General features: G+C 50.8%; 1 protein-coding gene across 3 annotated transcripts in view; it reads left to right on the plus strand.

The window, feature by feature from the left end:
- Positions 1-14,468, plus strand: part of LOC101802458 (gamma-aminobutyric acid type A receptor subunit alpha3) — a 91,206-nt gene that overhangs the window by 18,172 nt on the left and 58,566 nt on the right. The window contains exon 1 of one of the 3 annotated variants that reach the window (XM_072042928.1): positions 7,236-7,489. The exons of 1 other annotated variant lie outside the window; for it this stretch is intronic. The gene's annotated coding sequence lies outside the window, so the exon portion shown is untranslated. Of the gene's footprint in view, positions 1-7,235; positions 7,490-7,750; positions 7,908-14,468 lie in introns of those variants that run through there. One more of the 3 variants, XM_072042929.1, reaches the window with a different exon arrangement.

Here is a 14,468-nt window from a genome sequence, read left to right on the forward strand (position 1 = left end):
GCTCTGATTGACAGGACCCTGTTCTTGCAGCCCATCAGGATTATCTAAGCCTTGGTGTTGCCCCAGTTCTTTTGGGCATCTGCTGCAGTGGTTTCTATCATGTATATACGTGAAGGTGTTTCTGAGAGTGAATGTTCACTGTCAATGGTGATGTAGTTATGGACAGAGGAGACTTGAACTGGTGGCCAAGCCAGTGCTCCTGCATGCTTCCACCCCTGGCAGCAGCAGTGCAGATAGTGTATGCGTGAGAAGCTGCGTGAGTGACAGGGAGACAGCCCTTGAGCATGCTTTGACTGTCCCTTTTTTGGTTGCTTCATCCCATGCCAGGAGAAGGCTATCATGCAAGCCTTTCTGAGCAGTTCTTTCTTTCACTAAGTGCTGAGCTTCTGGCTCAACATCGGCTTCCCATGTGGCTGCCTCCAGGAGGCAGAGATTGGAATGTCCTGTCTCCTGCAGCCACCACTCACCTTAATATCGTGAAGAGCTCTTATTACCTGGGTCTCTGCTGTTTTGTTTCAGCTAATTAGCACTGATGAGATCCACTCGGTGCTAGGCGGTCTCCCGTCCCTCGGCTTCCTGCAGTCCTTGTAAAGTTTACCAAACATGGCAAGATATTAATCCTTTCAGGGACCATAGCACAGGCAATGTGGTGACATTTAGAGCCCTTGTTAAAATAGCAGATTCAGCTGATGTCTTTAGGAAACTTCTCCTCTCCTGCTGACAGGCTTTATCTACAACCATATCGTGTGGCTAACTATCTTGCTTGATGGAGAGGATCCTAAAATTGCTGTTTCAATGAAAGTACAGCCATTCTCCAAATGCAGTAAGTTCTGGTGTACACAGAGTTCATACTTCCCTCGGAATTTATTGATGTAATGGCCTTTGCACCCAAAGCCCAGCCATGTCTTTCAGCCAGGAGCTTTGCTGTTTGGTGTCCAGCTGTGAAATAGCTTATTTCTATCAAGCTGTAATGAGATCAGGATTTCCTTCAAAGGAGAGGCTCAAGCTGATATACAAGGCTGAGGAAGGTACCTATGAAGGGAAGGGGAGACCTGGAATAATATTCTATGTAATACAAACATAGGGCATTTTCCAAAGACCTTAGCTGATGCTATCAGCTCCTGCAATTTGGTGTGAATCTTCTGTTGTTTGGCCCTGCTTCAAGCTCCAGGTTTTGTCTTCATACCAGTCTCCAAGTTTTTTGAAACAAAAAATGAGTTCAGTTTTGTAGGTGCAGAGAGAAACAGGAATCCAGAAGGATCCAGATGAGAAAAACAAAAAAGCCAGCCCCTCCCTAAAGCTAGCCTTCCCATAGAGATGATTTAGATGAGTATTTAGGTACCTAAAATGCTTAAGTAATTTGGATTTCACAAGCATGTGTGGTGTTAGAAATAGAAATGCTGAAGCATCTAAAACCTCATGACTCCACAGGGGGATTTTTGAACTGATGCTGCTATTGTAACTGCAAGAGAGATGAAAGTCTGTGACTAGGTCTCTCTCCAGGTTTAGCTTTGCCCTTGCCAAGGGACTGCAGGACAAATACAGTCTCTTTCAGGCCCATTAGTTTTTATGAATTTGTTCCACTGCCAGCTTATAGTTCTTGAAATTCAAGACGGTGAGCTAGCCCTGCTAAAAGAGCTCTGGTACTTCTCCATGGAGTTGGGTCTGCCTTCTGGAGATATGGATGGGCACACTTTGTCATAGAGACAAGAGTCTAGCTCTTTTGTTCTGTCAGCATCTGCTAGGACACAGACATGGAGTTCAACAAAGTGCTATAAAGTTTTTTGGGGTCTTTGATTTGTTGGGTGGATATACAAGCTGAGCATCTATATAAACTGAAGGTATATGGCCATCCCAATGGCCTCTTTGGATGTCTGGCCACTTCTAGGCATGTCTGAACTTGGGTAAAACCCCAGATCTTATCTAAAGGAGCAAGGATTGTGATGCTGTGTATAAACATTGTGTTGTACCTCAAGCATCCCTTGGGATTATGGAAAAGTGAGGGGAAAAACAACCATCTTCTTGCTAAACCTATCTATTTTGTCATGGATTATCTTCAATCTCAAGTGAATCGCTAGAAAACTCTGCCCTGGCCCATTGCCCTCCTTTTTCCCACCAGCAGTGCTGCAATGCACCAACATCTACAGATGATGCTTCCTTTCTTGTCTGCTTTGCCAGTTTTCTGTAAACTAAACTCCTGGTGGTGGAAACTACCTTTGTGTTTATTTCCAAGATTTATTCCCAACATCAGGTGCTTGAGATGTATGGGTGAAGTCACAGACTGCATAATATATTATGTGGGGTGTAGAGATAGCTGTCTCCTTTCCTAAGGTCTGATATTTAGGGTTGGAGAGTTTCAGCAGCAGGGATGTGTTTTCTCTGCTTGAGAGGATGGAAAGATCAGTGTGTCCTGCAATCCCTTCTTAGGGCCACAGGGAACAAGTGTGTGGGAAAGTCTGCTTCTGGCAGGGACAGGCAAATTCCTGCCTGCCACCAACTCCTAACTGCCCAGCAGAAACAAGATGTCAGGCAGTGGGTTTGCGGGAAAAGTGGTACCCTAAGGGCAGTGCTGATGAGAGCATGCTTTGAAGGGGAGCCTCCGCTTTGCATAGGCTGCTTTTGCTCTGTTTCTGGAGACCAGAGTGAGCACAGCATTTCAGGTGGCTTTTTGTCCCCTTTGGGGGCTTTACCCTGGATATGGGGAGTTCTGTGCCCTTGCTGGCGTGGAAGAGGTAGGAGGCTTCCTTACACTGAGGGAAGGAGATGCTGCCTTTCTGCCTCAGCCCAGTGCTGTGCTTGCTTCTTAGGGACTGGCCTTCCTGCATGCTGTAGGAACTGGACCCCAGTTCTGCATGACTGCACCTGGCCCTAACCCAAGGCTCTTCCTCCTGTCCAAAGGAGGACGAGTACCAGATCAGTGCTGGTTTGCATGGGAGCTTCCAATTTGCTTGCAAGCTGGGAAAGCCACCATCTTCTTGGTGCTGCTTTGTCTCACGGCTAGACTCTGCCTGAGGGCTGCAAACGTGGTGCAGAGCAGCTCTGCCGTGCCCGCTGCCTGCGTGGGGCAGCCCCAGCGGGGAGGCTGCGAGGGCAGCAGCGGGGCCGGGCAGTGTGCGGGGTGAGCGGTGACCCCCGTCCCCGACCGAGGCTGCAGGCGGGTGGCTGATTTATGGCTGTGGTGAGATAGGGGTCTCTCGGAGTTAAGCTGTAGGCGAGTTGCCATGGAGACAAGCTAATAAAGCACCAGGCAGCAGCTGGCTCCGATGGCGGCCCTGCTACGGGTGCAAGGAGCGGGCGAGCGGGTGGGTGGGGAGAAGGGGCAGCTGATTTGGTGGGGAAGGAGGCGAGCACCGGGACAGCAGGACACCAGGAGGGTTTTGGAGAGGGCTCTGGGTGCTTTGAGAGGGAAGGAGGTGAAGGGAGGAAGATCCTCCCTCTTGCAGCCCTTTGGGGAGGGGGATTTCAACATGGTGCTCCTTAGGGGTGTGTGGGACTGGCAGCCTTCGGTGGAGGAGCTGGCCCCATGTGCAGCTCGGGCACTCTGTTCTGGCCTCCTGCCTGCATCAGCAGCCTGCTCCCTTAGTGCCTAGGGCTGGGTGCTTCCCCCACAGCACGAGTGGGCCTCAAGGTGGCTGGGAATGTCAGCTGGTAGAGGCTGCCTGGTGCAGGGCTGGCACACAGGACCCATAGCCGTGATCAGGGTTGGGTTACGTGTGGGGTTATGTGTGGAGCTGTGTGTCACTGGGCCATGTCTCCATCACACACTGCTGCTTCTGCCTCATAGTGCTGGGGAACATCACCCTTTCCCTGGATCAGCCACCTGCCCTGGCTGCCGCAATGTGACAGCTCCCATGGGTGCTGGGCCTGGGTGTGAGCTGGGATCAATGGGGATGGCACAAGATTGCCTCCAAGGAGCTGAGGACATCTCGAATCCCTTGCTCCAGCCTGCACCTACAGAAAGACCTGTCCAGTCTAACAGCTTCACTGGGCTGGCAGTTATTAAATCTGCAGCTCCATTCAGTTCAAGGGCACTGTAGCATGGACCTAAAACTAAGCACACTTTTATTCTGGCTGGTTGAGCAGGGTGGCAGGAGGAGAAGGCTTAGCTAATTATTAGCAAGATATTCCCAGGCTGCTGTACTCCCATTTTGAGAGATTACTCTTCAGCAATATGGTGACAGCCTTAAGGTTTAACCTTGATCACTTTAAGAAGGGTTTTGCCTCAAAGCAGTCTCCTCCTGGAGTGTGCCAGAGTTCAGGTAGACATTCCAACAAGTAAAGGAGGATTTGGGGGTGTGTATAATATTTTAAGGAAATAAATAAACCAAATACTGGTGATTGAGGCATGCATTAAAAGATGACTGCTTACTGGTTTCACAGGATGTTTTTATAACTCTTACATTGATGGATGCTCCCCACAGAGACTGATGCTCTCAGGTCAGGGTTACATATCTTCCAAACAGGGTGAAGATCAAGACAATTCTGGCTAGCTAAGGCCAGCTATTGATAAGGCTGCTTTCCCTCTGCCTCCCAGAAAAGGTCTCCTGTAGCCGGACTTCCTAAGCTAGCTAATGACTTCTTCCCTGTCCAGGGCCTCCTGTGATGTCCCTGCAGGGCTAGCTGGCAGGAAGGACTGGCCAGCCCTTATCGCTGCAGCCAAACCAGAAGGGGCACGGGTCATACAAAGCTCTGGAGCCTGCCCAGGAAGGGTGATGGCTGGGATTTGGCTGGTGAAATTTTGATTATTGCTGTTTGGCTGGCTAGAAGCAGGGCTTGCTGTGGAGCACAAGTGCCTGCTCTGCCAAGGATTTGTGTGAGCCAATATGGCCTGAATCCAGCACATCTGGGGGAGCAGGGAGGGCTGCAGTGTGCCAATCCACTGACCTTCTAATTTAGGGTGCTTTTAGGTATGGTACCTCTTGCTCTGCTGGCAGCAGCTCACTGTTCGTATGGCTACATCCCTGTAATTTTTTAGCTTGTACTTTTGCCTGACCCAGTCACAGCCACTTCTCTCTGCCTTCGCAAGGAGAACTTGCTGCATGGTATGGCTCCAAGGGGAGGGACTTCAATTGATTTTGGACTGATAGAAAAAAAAAAAAAAAAAAAAAAAAAAAAACGCAACAACTTTCACTAAAGGGCCTCATGCTCAAGACTATTTCAGGCTGCTGGCAGTGTCAGAGGAGACCTCTGAGTGAGCTGAGGAGGCATGTCAGAGTGGTGTGAGCTATGGTGTTCCTGGGGCAGTCTGTATTGCTGTTGGTTGTGGATGAACAGGCCTCAAGAGAACCATGGTTTCCATTGCCTGTGACTATTGTTAGCACTACTTAAACCTGTAAATCTTGGAATGTTCTTCAATACGAGCCATTTAAAATCCTGAGTCACTTGTCTCCGGATATGCTTGTCTCGCTGATTCTGTTTCATGCCTGTTCTCCTACCCAAGGCAGCTCATGCCAGCAGCTGAGTCAGTTTGGAAAGGAGGGAGAGCGAGTATTAGGGCCTCCTCTGCTCTGATCCCCTAGGCAATCAGTGTTCTTGAGTTAGCCAGGTCCTATGCATGGTCCTACTTCTGGGCATGGTTAGCACAGCAGCGTTCTCCAATTGTTCTCCAATGGAGCCAGTAGGAAAGTGGTTGACCAGGTCCTTGGGGTTTTTTATTGAGTGAATCGCTGTGCCTTGGGTCTTCCTCTGAGCTTTCCCTGTTCCCTTGCCAACGCTTGTTTGCAAGCCTATAAATCAGGAACAGAAGGAGATGTGCCTTTGAAAAAGCCTTGAAGTAAACAGAAACTTGGTGTGAATAAGTATGGCCAGCTTGTGTTGCTCCCCGGGCTCTTCCTTCGCTGAGTGTGCTTTGAGTAGCAGATTAGACTGGATGATCTCTTGAGATCTCTTCCGATGTGAATTTTCCTGTGATCCTATGATTTGCCACAATTGTGGAGAACAGCAAAAGCGCCTCTGCTGGCATGCACGCATAGCTCACTCTCCTCTGGAGTGATGCTTTAGATAATTGTAGGAGGACTCCAATGCAGAAAAAAGATTTTTTTAAAATGGGAACAGCCCCGCACCATACACTGGTTGCTGTCATTCATGCAGAAGTAGTCTAAGGACAATGAAATGTTACCTGTCTGCATGGGATCTCAAAGGCAAAGGTCCCTGCAGCTCAGACAAAATACCTATCAGACCAGAACATAACTTGGAGGCCTATTTGCTTCAAAATTGTCTGCTTCTGTTGGCTAGGGCTGGGTGTGGTGTTGAGGGCTGGAGAAACTTGATTTCTTATGGCTTGTGGTAGCTGAAAGGCCCTGTAAGAGATCCAAGTGTTGCAATAACACTAAGGGCTCTCCATCCTCTGCTCCGAGAGGTGTCACACTTGATTGTGGGGGCACTGTGCTGGTGCAACCTTAAGTCCTTGGTCAAGATTTTGGTCTTCAGATCTGTGTCATGAGGCTTGTCAAATCTTGCTTATGGCCCCTATCTAGTAGAGGAAAGCTGAACTCTGATGGCATTTGAACTGCTGCTAACAGATGTATAGATAGGTACAGGGATATATGGACTAGCAAAAACTGCTCAGATCACAGGGAACTGACTCTTTGCTTTAAAAGAGTCTGTTTTCTTCCTGCTCAGGAGCACATAAGAACAAATACTGCTATCTCACTAAAGTCGGGATGGTCTTTAGGAACAGGGTAAAACAGTGATTGTGTCTAACTTCTGGGTAGCAAGGGCTGGGTCACTTTCTGATACAGAAATGCAGAGAACTGACTCCTAGACTGGATTTAATTGTTCTTGTGCCCTCTTTCAGGGCTCTTGCTGTGAAGGATGTTTGCACGTTACTTTTGATATTCAAAAATAAGTGCTAGAGGTATTTCTGAGGTTGTCAGTGGTGCTTGCAGTTATGAACCTTTATCTCATCCCAGCTCCTCCGCGCTGGGTGGAGGTTATGTACCAGGCACAGCTGCGGCTGAGTCCTGCAGAGTGCTTCGCAAGGAGAGCTCTGCAGGGACAATATATTTTGAGTGCGCCTTACTGTCAGCTCTTGTCTGCCCAGCTTCAGTCGCGGGGCTCCACAAAACCTCCTGAGCCCAGCCAGCCCTGGCCAGTGCGTCTTGTACCGAGCTTCCTCGGGGACTCCCGCACTGCCACCCTATTCTTGATTTTCTTTTTTTTTTCTTTTTTTCTTTTTTTTTTTTTTTTTTTTTTTTTTCTGCCTGCTCCTTGCAGCATTTTAACCTCTCTTCCTCCTCCTCTTCCCTTCCTCTGCATTTGTTTTCCTCTGCATGCTGTTTTATTGCGATTTAAACCTCCGCAATCCCAACTTGTGCTCTAAACTTCCCTGCCCCGCCGGCAGACCGGGGCTTTTTGGCCGGGCCTGGCAGCGAACAGGCATTTTGGCAGGGTTTGGGTTGCAGTGCCCTTTGGGGTGCGGTGCCTTTTAGGGTGCCGGCCCCCTCCTCGCAGAGCAGCAGCGCCTTGGGGAGCTCCCACCCTTCAACAGGTAGATGCTGCGAGCAGCCAGCCGTGCTCTGCTCATCCTCCGGTGCAGAAAGGATGGCGGGGACCGGGGCCGTGCCGGGCTTCGGCCGAGAGCTCCGGGGCACCGCTCGGAGCAGGGAGGGCGGCAGGGATGGGCTGGGGTGGGGGAATCCGCCGCCCGCGCCGCGGGGTGGGCAGCTCGGCACAAAGCGGGTGGTTAAACCCTCCTCCGGGGCGCGGGGAGGAGGAGGAGGAGAAGAAGGAGGAGGAAGGCGGGGGGATGCTGCTTCCCTCCCTCCATCCGTCTCTCCCTCCCTCGCCGCGGCCGGAGGAGCGCGCAGGCGGCGGCTGGCAGCCCCGGCCCGGGGGGCTCGGGGGTGCGGAGCGGTGCGGAGCCGTGCGGGCTCCGTCCCCCCCCGCTGGGGCAGCCGGCGGCGGCGGTGAGTGCGTGCGGGGCGCGGCGGCTCCCCCCCTAAAAAAATCCCGGGGCTCCCCCCTTGAGCTGGGTGGCAACCCCCCGGCAGGCATCGGGATGCTGGGGGCGGTGCGGAGCCCCCCGGCTGGGGGAGACCCTCGGAGCTGCACCCTCCTCCCCATCGGGTTTTGGTTTAAGGGGTGGGGGGAGAGCGATGGGGGGGGCTCGGGGGGGTGGCTGGGGGGTCGGAGCCGCTCTGCTCCCGCAGCAAGTCCGGAGGGTGGTGGTCCGGGGCGAGCCGTGCCTCGGCACCCGCCTGGGGAGCGGGGAGAGGGGCAAGAGGCAGCGGGGGGAATGTCTGCAAAAGGACGGTGTCGAGCTCGGTTCGGAGAGCCGGACGGCAGATGTAGGGGAAGGGCTGATCGGGGAGGACGGTGTAGTAAAAGCAAAGTCAAATTTCCCCCTGAATCCTGCAGCCAGGCCTAATGGGTACTGATGCTGTCTTGGGGTGGGGAGGGAAGGTGGGAGGGCGAAAGGAGTTTTGTGGGGCTGCGGTCTCTAAGGCTGGTACGGGAGGAAAGGGAAAAGAGCTCCAGATCCTTCCCCCTCCCCCCCGAGTTACTGGGACTGAGATACGGATCATTTAAAGGGAGTAGCGTAATGCAATTAAGCATTAGACAGTCCCCACTGCAACGTTTATCCATTGTTCTTCGCTTTGCCTTCTGCCAGAATGATTCTAGTCTGGATGAGGGAAGCATAATTGAGCAAATAGTTCATTTCCCTGGCCAATTGCATCCATAGTCTCTCTCCTGAAGCTGCTGGCTGCTTGCATACACAGCAGCATCCTCGGGCAGAACAGGGGATCCGGGACCCTCTGGTGAGACTGCCGCTGTCGTGGGCCAACTGGCGAGAGCAGCTCTCATCCCTGCTCACCTGAGGTGTTCTGACAGTGGCAGCAGGGCACGCTTGTTCCCTCACCTCTTGATCCTTGGGGGAGGTGTGAAGAAGAAAAATAACAGGTGGAGAGGCAGGTCCAGCCTACAACTAGGAGATGCTGCGTGTGGTTCAGGCAAGTCATCTGTTTTGTTTAGTCTTTCTTAACTTTCTCTTTACCCTGGCGGAGAAAGGATCTCCGGCTGTTTTGAGGTGATGTTGTTGTTCTGGTGGAGTTTGTCTGCCTGTCCTTCAGCCTGGGTCTGTGGTGGCTGGGTGCCCTGCAACGCGTGCGCACACAAGTGCAGCGGCAAGGGAACGCAAATGCTCTGCTCCTGCTCTTTTTTTCCAGAGATGCAAGCAGCTGGAGCAGTTGTGGCTGCACCTGGGCCAATGGCACACGCTTGGCTGGGGGCTGCAACCTTTTCCCTTGAACCTCCTCCCGGTTCACAGCAGAGCTCTGTGTTAGGGGTATGCACACACGCATTTGCTGCACCACTGCGAGACCTGCTCAGCACTGGGAGGCTGCTGCCTTTCCTCGTTTCTGGAGCTTTATCAGTCTGCATCACGCAGCTTTCCTCCTTCTGTTCTCTCCTCTCCTCTCCTTTCTTCTTTGTCTGTAGACTGCCACCTGTCCCACTTCGCTGTCAGCTTCCCCTTCGCCTTTTTCTGCTTAATCCATTCTTTCACCTACATTTCTTTTTCTTGAAGTAGACCTCGTCCTCTTCACTTTGCTCCCTCTCAACACTAGAGAAGAAGCCCAGCTCCTCATCTCAGTAGGAGCATTCCTGCCAACTGTTTACAAAAAGTAGCACAATACCCAGGCTGAATGCTGACATAATTGCATACCCAGCCAGAGAGTGTAGTAAATAATCCTGCCTTTCAAGCTTTTGCCCAGTGGTGAGTCTTTTGCCATCTCCTTCACCCCTGGGCTAAATGTATTATACTTGGCTTGCTTTTACTTATATTATGGAAACACAAAGTCAGCACAGTTAGCACACACATATGGTATCGAAGTAGACATACACTGATGTCTTGCACTGTGCACGCATGCATTGTGTGTGTGTGAGCGTGCATCACACAGCTCTGCTCCTGGGTCCAGCCTTTGACAATACTGCTTGGCAAGCAGGAGGTCAGGGAGGAACGACAGAGCCATGGATATCCTTCCACTAGGGAAGGAGAGATGGCCGTGGGGTGAAGGTCAAGAGCACCAGTAAAAAGCAAAGGGTTTGCCTAGCTCTTTGCTTTGGCTAGGGTGCGAGCTAGTTCTCCAGGGGTTTGTGTACATACAGCACGATTGCTGACTGTGGATATTGTCAGCGTGGTTGTATTTCCAGTAGTGCTCGGGAGCTGGAGTCTGTCTGCAGTTGCTCTGATTGTGAGTCAGTCTGTCTGCAGTTGCAGTAGCCGTGAATCAGTGTCTGCCTGTAATTATGTGGGTGAATCAGTGTTGGCTTGTTACACTTGTGAGTGCAAGCGGTTTCCTGTAGCGGTTGTGGGTGTGAGTCACTCTACAGTCCCTCTGGATGTGTTTTCAAGCAGAGAGCTGCAATACTGGGATTAGTTTTGTTTTGAGAAATTGTCAAGCGGCTTCCCATTTTGAAAAAATTAAAGCTGGGCTGAGAGTTGGGCATGGAGCTTGCTCAACATCACCAACCTTCTGCAGGAGAGACCCAATTTAAGGCTTGCTTTCAAAATTTCTGTGTCGATTTGGACCTTTACATTTCCTTCCCTTGTGCCTCTGGATTTGTGTCCTCTTAAGCTGGTGTCTCCTGCAGAGCTGCAGACAATGCGTTTGGTAACCATCACGTGTGCCTTGTACCTTGTGTGGCAGATTGATGGGAAGGTGATTTATGGCTTGTGCAGTGTGTGTTTATAGGACTGCTCAATGTGCACCTCTCGGGTGCATTTTCACGTTTGAGTCAAAGCCTGGTTCCTCTGCCATGAGCTGCCTGCTGTGTGCCAGCGCTGGCTCTCTAAGATGGCAAACAGCAAGTTTGATTCAGGTAGGCAAGGGCACTGCTGCCTTGTTCTTGTTCTCACATTCTTATAAATGCTGTGGTAGCTTTTGGTCTTCTGGTGGTATATCTATTTAGCACAGAGCTGAACTGAGAGCCAAGTTGGATGGAAGCAGAGTCCAGGCTGACAAACCAAGCCTTCCTCTGCACTAGCTGGTGCAGGTAGAGCGCGCTGCTAGCGGGGCTGGACTGCTTCCAGTACAGGCTGGCTTGGTGTCTGCACTGTGCAGCACATGTGTGCATCCCAGCGAGCTCATCTCGCAACAAAGGGATGTGAAGAGCCTGTGGGACCAAGGTCTTGTGAAACACCACAATGTTATTCTACCGTTTCCAGGCTCCAAGACAAAATATGTCTGCTCACTGCTAGCCCTGCACCCAAAAAAAGAGAGAGTTTTATTCCAAGGGATCCTCCTTTTTAGCTGAAATGATTGAGAACTGAAGCAAACCCACCCCAGCAGGGACACAGGGCAGCATGTGCATCATCTGCATTTTTTCTGCTGCACCGAGTGCTTGCTGGCTGCCCATCGCTGCAGGAGGGCTCAGAGCTGTACCCAAAACAGTGCTGGAAGAGGCATGGCAGCGACAATCTCAAGGCTGGGGTGTCTGCAGAGGATCAGGGACAGCACAGCCTGCGCAGGCTGGATGCTTCTGGAGTCCATAAAGGACGTCAGAGGACCTCTCCTGAATACCCAGGACCTGGTCTGTGAAGGCTGCGGTGCAATGAGGGAAGGAGCAGCTCTGAGGAGCTGCTTGTGCACCTGATCTGGGGGTAAACCTGCAGGTGCTGAGGTCGCATACAGCACTATGCTCAGTTGTGCAGGTGGGCAGATGGTTCAGCACCAACTGGGGTTGGATCATCCCCTCCCTCCTGTGCTTGTATCTGAGCCATCGAACTGCGGCTGCCTCTGCTTCCCAGCTGGCTTCCCAGCACCAGCCCTTCTTTGCTCACATGCCCCTGAGATACCTGATTTGGCAAAGATGCCAAGCAGCTGCAGGTCCTGGGGGCTGGCAGGGAGCTGTAAGCATTCAGCACTCCTCTGGCTGATGGCACCGCTATGGGTGCGCGGCGCGGCACGTGGGCACACCAGCGGTGATGCTGCAGGCATGCTGCCTCCTGGTGTGTAACAGGGGCAGATGTGTCCTCTGGGCTGCTGCTTCACAAGTGCCACCTGCATGATGAGACTATTGCTAAGTGAATCAAATTGCTCCCTTGGCTGCGCGTGTTTCAAGGAGGCAGTAATTTGGGAGAGATACTAATGTGACTCTCATAAATGTACCCATGTGGGTTTTTGGGACCCTTTCCTTCATTTACTTTCCTTTGCCTGCATTCTCCTTCTCTCTCTCTCTCTTTTTTTTTTTTTTTTTTTTTTTTTTTTTTTTTTTTAAGCTTTACCTCTTTCTCCACCTCCAGAGCTTTCTTTTCCTTGTCAGCACTAAGCCTGTGTTAATCACTCTTTCCTAGGAAGGCATTTCAGAATATTTAATGGCTCCTACGGTAAGGATTGCTGAAAGGATCAGACCTGGTATGCAAAGTCAGGAGAGCCCCGATGTTAACATCAGTAATAGGGGACCTTGCTGATCCAAAAGGTACCAGCGTGTTTTTGATTCCCAAACCCACCTCAGGAGGAACAGGAGCTGGAGGATGTTTTGGGGAAGCTTTTCCAGTTCCTCTGTCCAAAACTGCACAGCCAGGAGGAAAGCTGTTTCCTGGGAGTCTTGTTTCGCTGTGGTGCTCTGGAGATTGGACAGACAGCATGTGCTGGAGAGGAGTGGGTATATTTACAATGCCTTTAGGTATCTGGTTGTAAAGAAACCTGCCAAAATCCAGAGTGTACTGAATTGTAAACTTCAAGTGTTGCTTAATCCCAGCTGCAAAATGTTAGCAGGGCTCCTTAGAAAATCTGCATTTGATTCAGCTGGGGAGGTTACCAGCAACTGCAGAATTAGTGATGAATGCATTTGCTAAGTGTGCCATTAAGAAATGAGCCATGGGCAGATGGAATAGGGAAGTGAAGAGCAGCTTTGAGCATACACCATCCTTACAGAGGTGATGCTGGGAGCTGCAGTGCTATGGGAACCAACAATACTGGGCTCTGGCTAAGGTGGATGTACAAAGGAGCTTTGAAAGAGCCCCAGAACTGTATGCCTTATGGAAAGGAGTGAAAACCTCCCCTGCAGAGGCTTCCTTGCATCCTCCAGAGATGGTGCTTGTCTAGTAATGGGGTGATGAGCAACAGTGCTGGGGGGGAACTGCTCCTTCTGTGGCTGTCCTAGCGCTGCCTGGCCAGCCCTGGCTCTGTCTCAGGGTTCATCACCAACAGTAAGAGAGCCTGTGTTAGTCAGGAATGTCGGTCATGATCCTCAGGACTGGGTCTGTTTTACAATCCATCTAAGTGTAACAGACAAAGAGCAAGGAAAATGCAGCAGAGCCTCTTCTCTCCAACTCCCCCAGGCAAATATGGAACAAGAACCAAAGGAAAGAGGTAGAAAGCAGTGCCAAGCTATTTTTTATGCCGCACAGTCCTTCCTGAGTCCATAAGAGCATCCATAGCAAAACAGGCATGTCTGGCAAAGTAGTCACTCGGAAAAGTGGTGAAAACAGAATTTGTCCCAATGCAGGTATGCAGAATTGGTCCTGATGCTGAAAATGAGACCAGAGCATGCATTTAACTTCTTTTCAGGCAGCCCTGTTATTCTTGGCTCACACCTTCAATAGAACTATCCAAAATACAAAATTAGCCATTCATCTTCACATAATAATGAAGGAAAACTGCACGAACAAGGTCTGGTGGAAACATGGCTGTCTTGAGCTTCTTGGCTCAGACACTAAGAAGTGCCTTTTGTCACTGTTCCTGGCCGGATCTCTTTCTGCATTACCTCAGTGCCTCATTTTCTGGTCCTCTTTTCTTCAGCTGCTCTGTCCCACACTTGGTGTATGATCTTCCCAGCCTGTGGTCTCACCAAATAAGAGTTCCTACAGAACCAGGAGGCACTGCTGAGAAATTGGAGGGTCCTGGTTCATGTGGGTAGTACTGGTCAAAAACTGCTGGCAGTGCGAATCCTGCCAAAACAAACCATTAATTTAAATCCACATTTGAATGGGCAAGTGTTGATTTCAATGAGTCTTTTCAGCGGTGGTGTGGGAAGGGAGGGGGAAGTGAGCACTGGATTTCTGCTTTTGGCTACTGCTTGAAGCTGTCTCAGAAAGAAGTGTTTAAATCCTATTGTATAATATGCAAGTTTAAGAAAATTGAAATGAAATCTGTTGAGCTGCTAATTTAAGGACTTCTGGATTTGCCTCGTAAGAAACATCAACATTTTAGCTGTCCTTGTTCTGACTTGGAACACGCTTCCCCAAACTGTTGGAATTTCCCACAGAGCAGATGTTCAATCCCTAATTTGTGCTTCGTCAGCAAATACTTGGATTCCAAGACCATCCCTCCCACCCTGCTCTGTCTGTATAGGATGTCTGCTGGGGGATCCCATGTCTGCACACCCCTGGTGTTCAGTACCTCTCACAGCTCAGCTGTCCCCTTCACCTTCGGGCACCTTGTCTGCTCTGGGAGCTCATGGTCGTGCCTGGCTGCTGCGGCACTGACCAGCCTGTGCCGAGTGGAGGTGTTATTTCGGGCAGG

Source organism: Anas platyrhynchos, chromosome 10 (genome assembly GCF_047663525.1).
Source record: "Anas platyrhynchos isolate ZD024472 breed Pekin duck chromosome 10, IASCAAS_PekinDuck_T2T, whole genome shotgun sequence".
NCBI classification, from domain to species: Eukaryota; Metazoa; Chordata; class Aves; order Anseriformes; family Anatidae; genus Anas; species Anas platyrhynchos.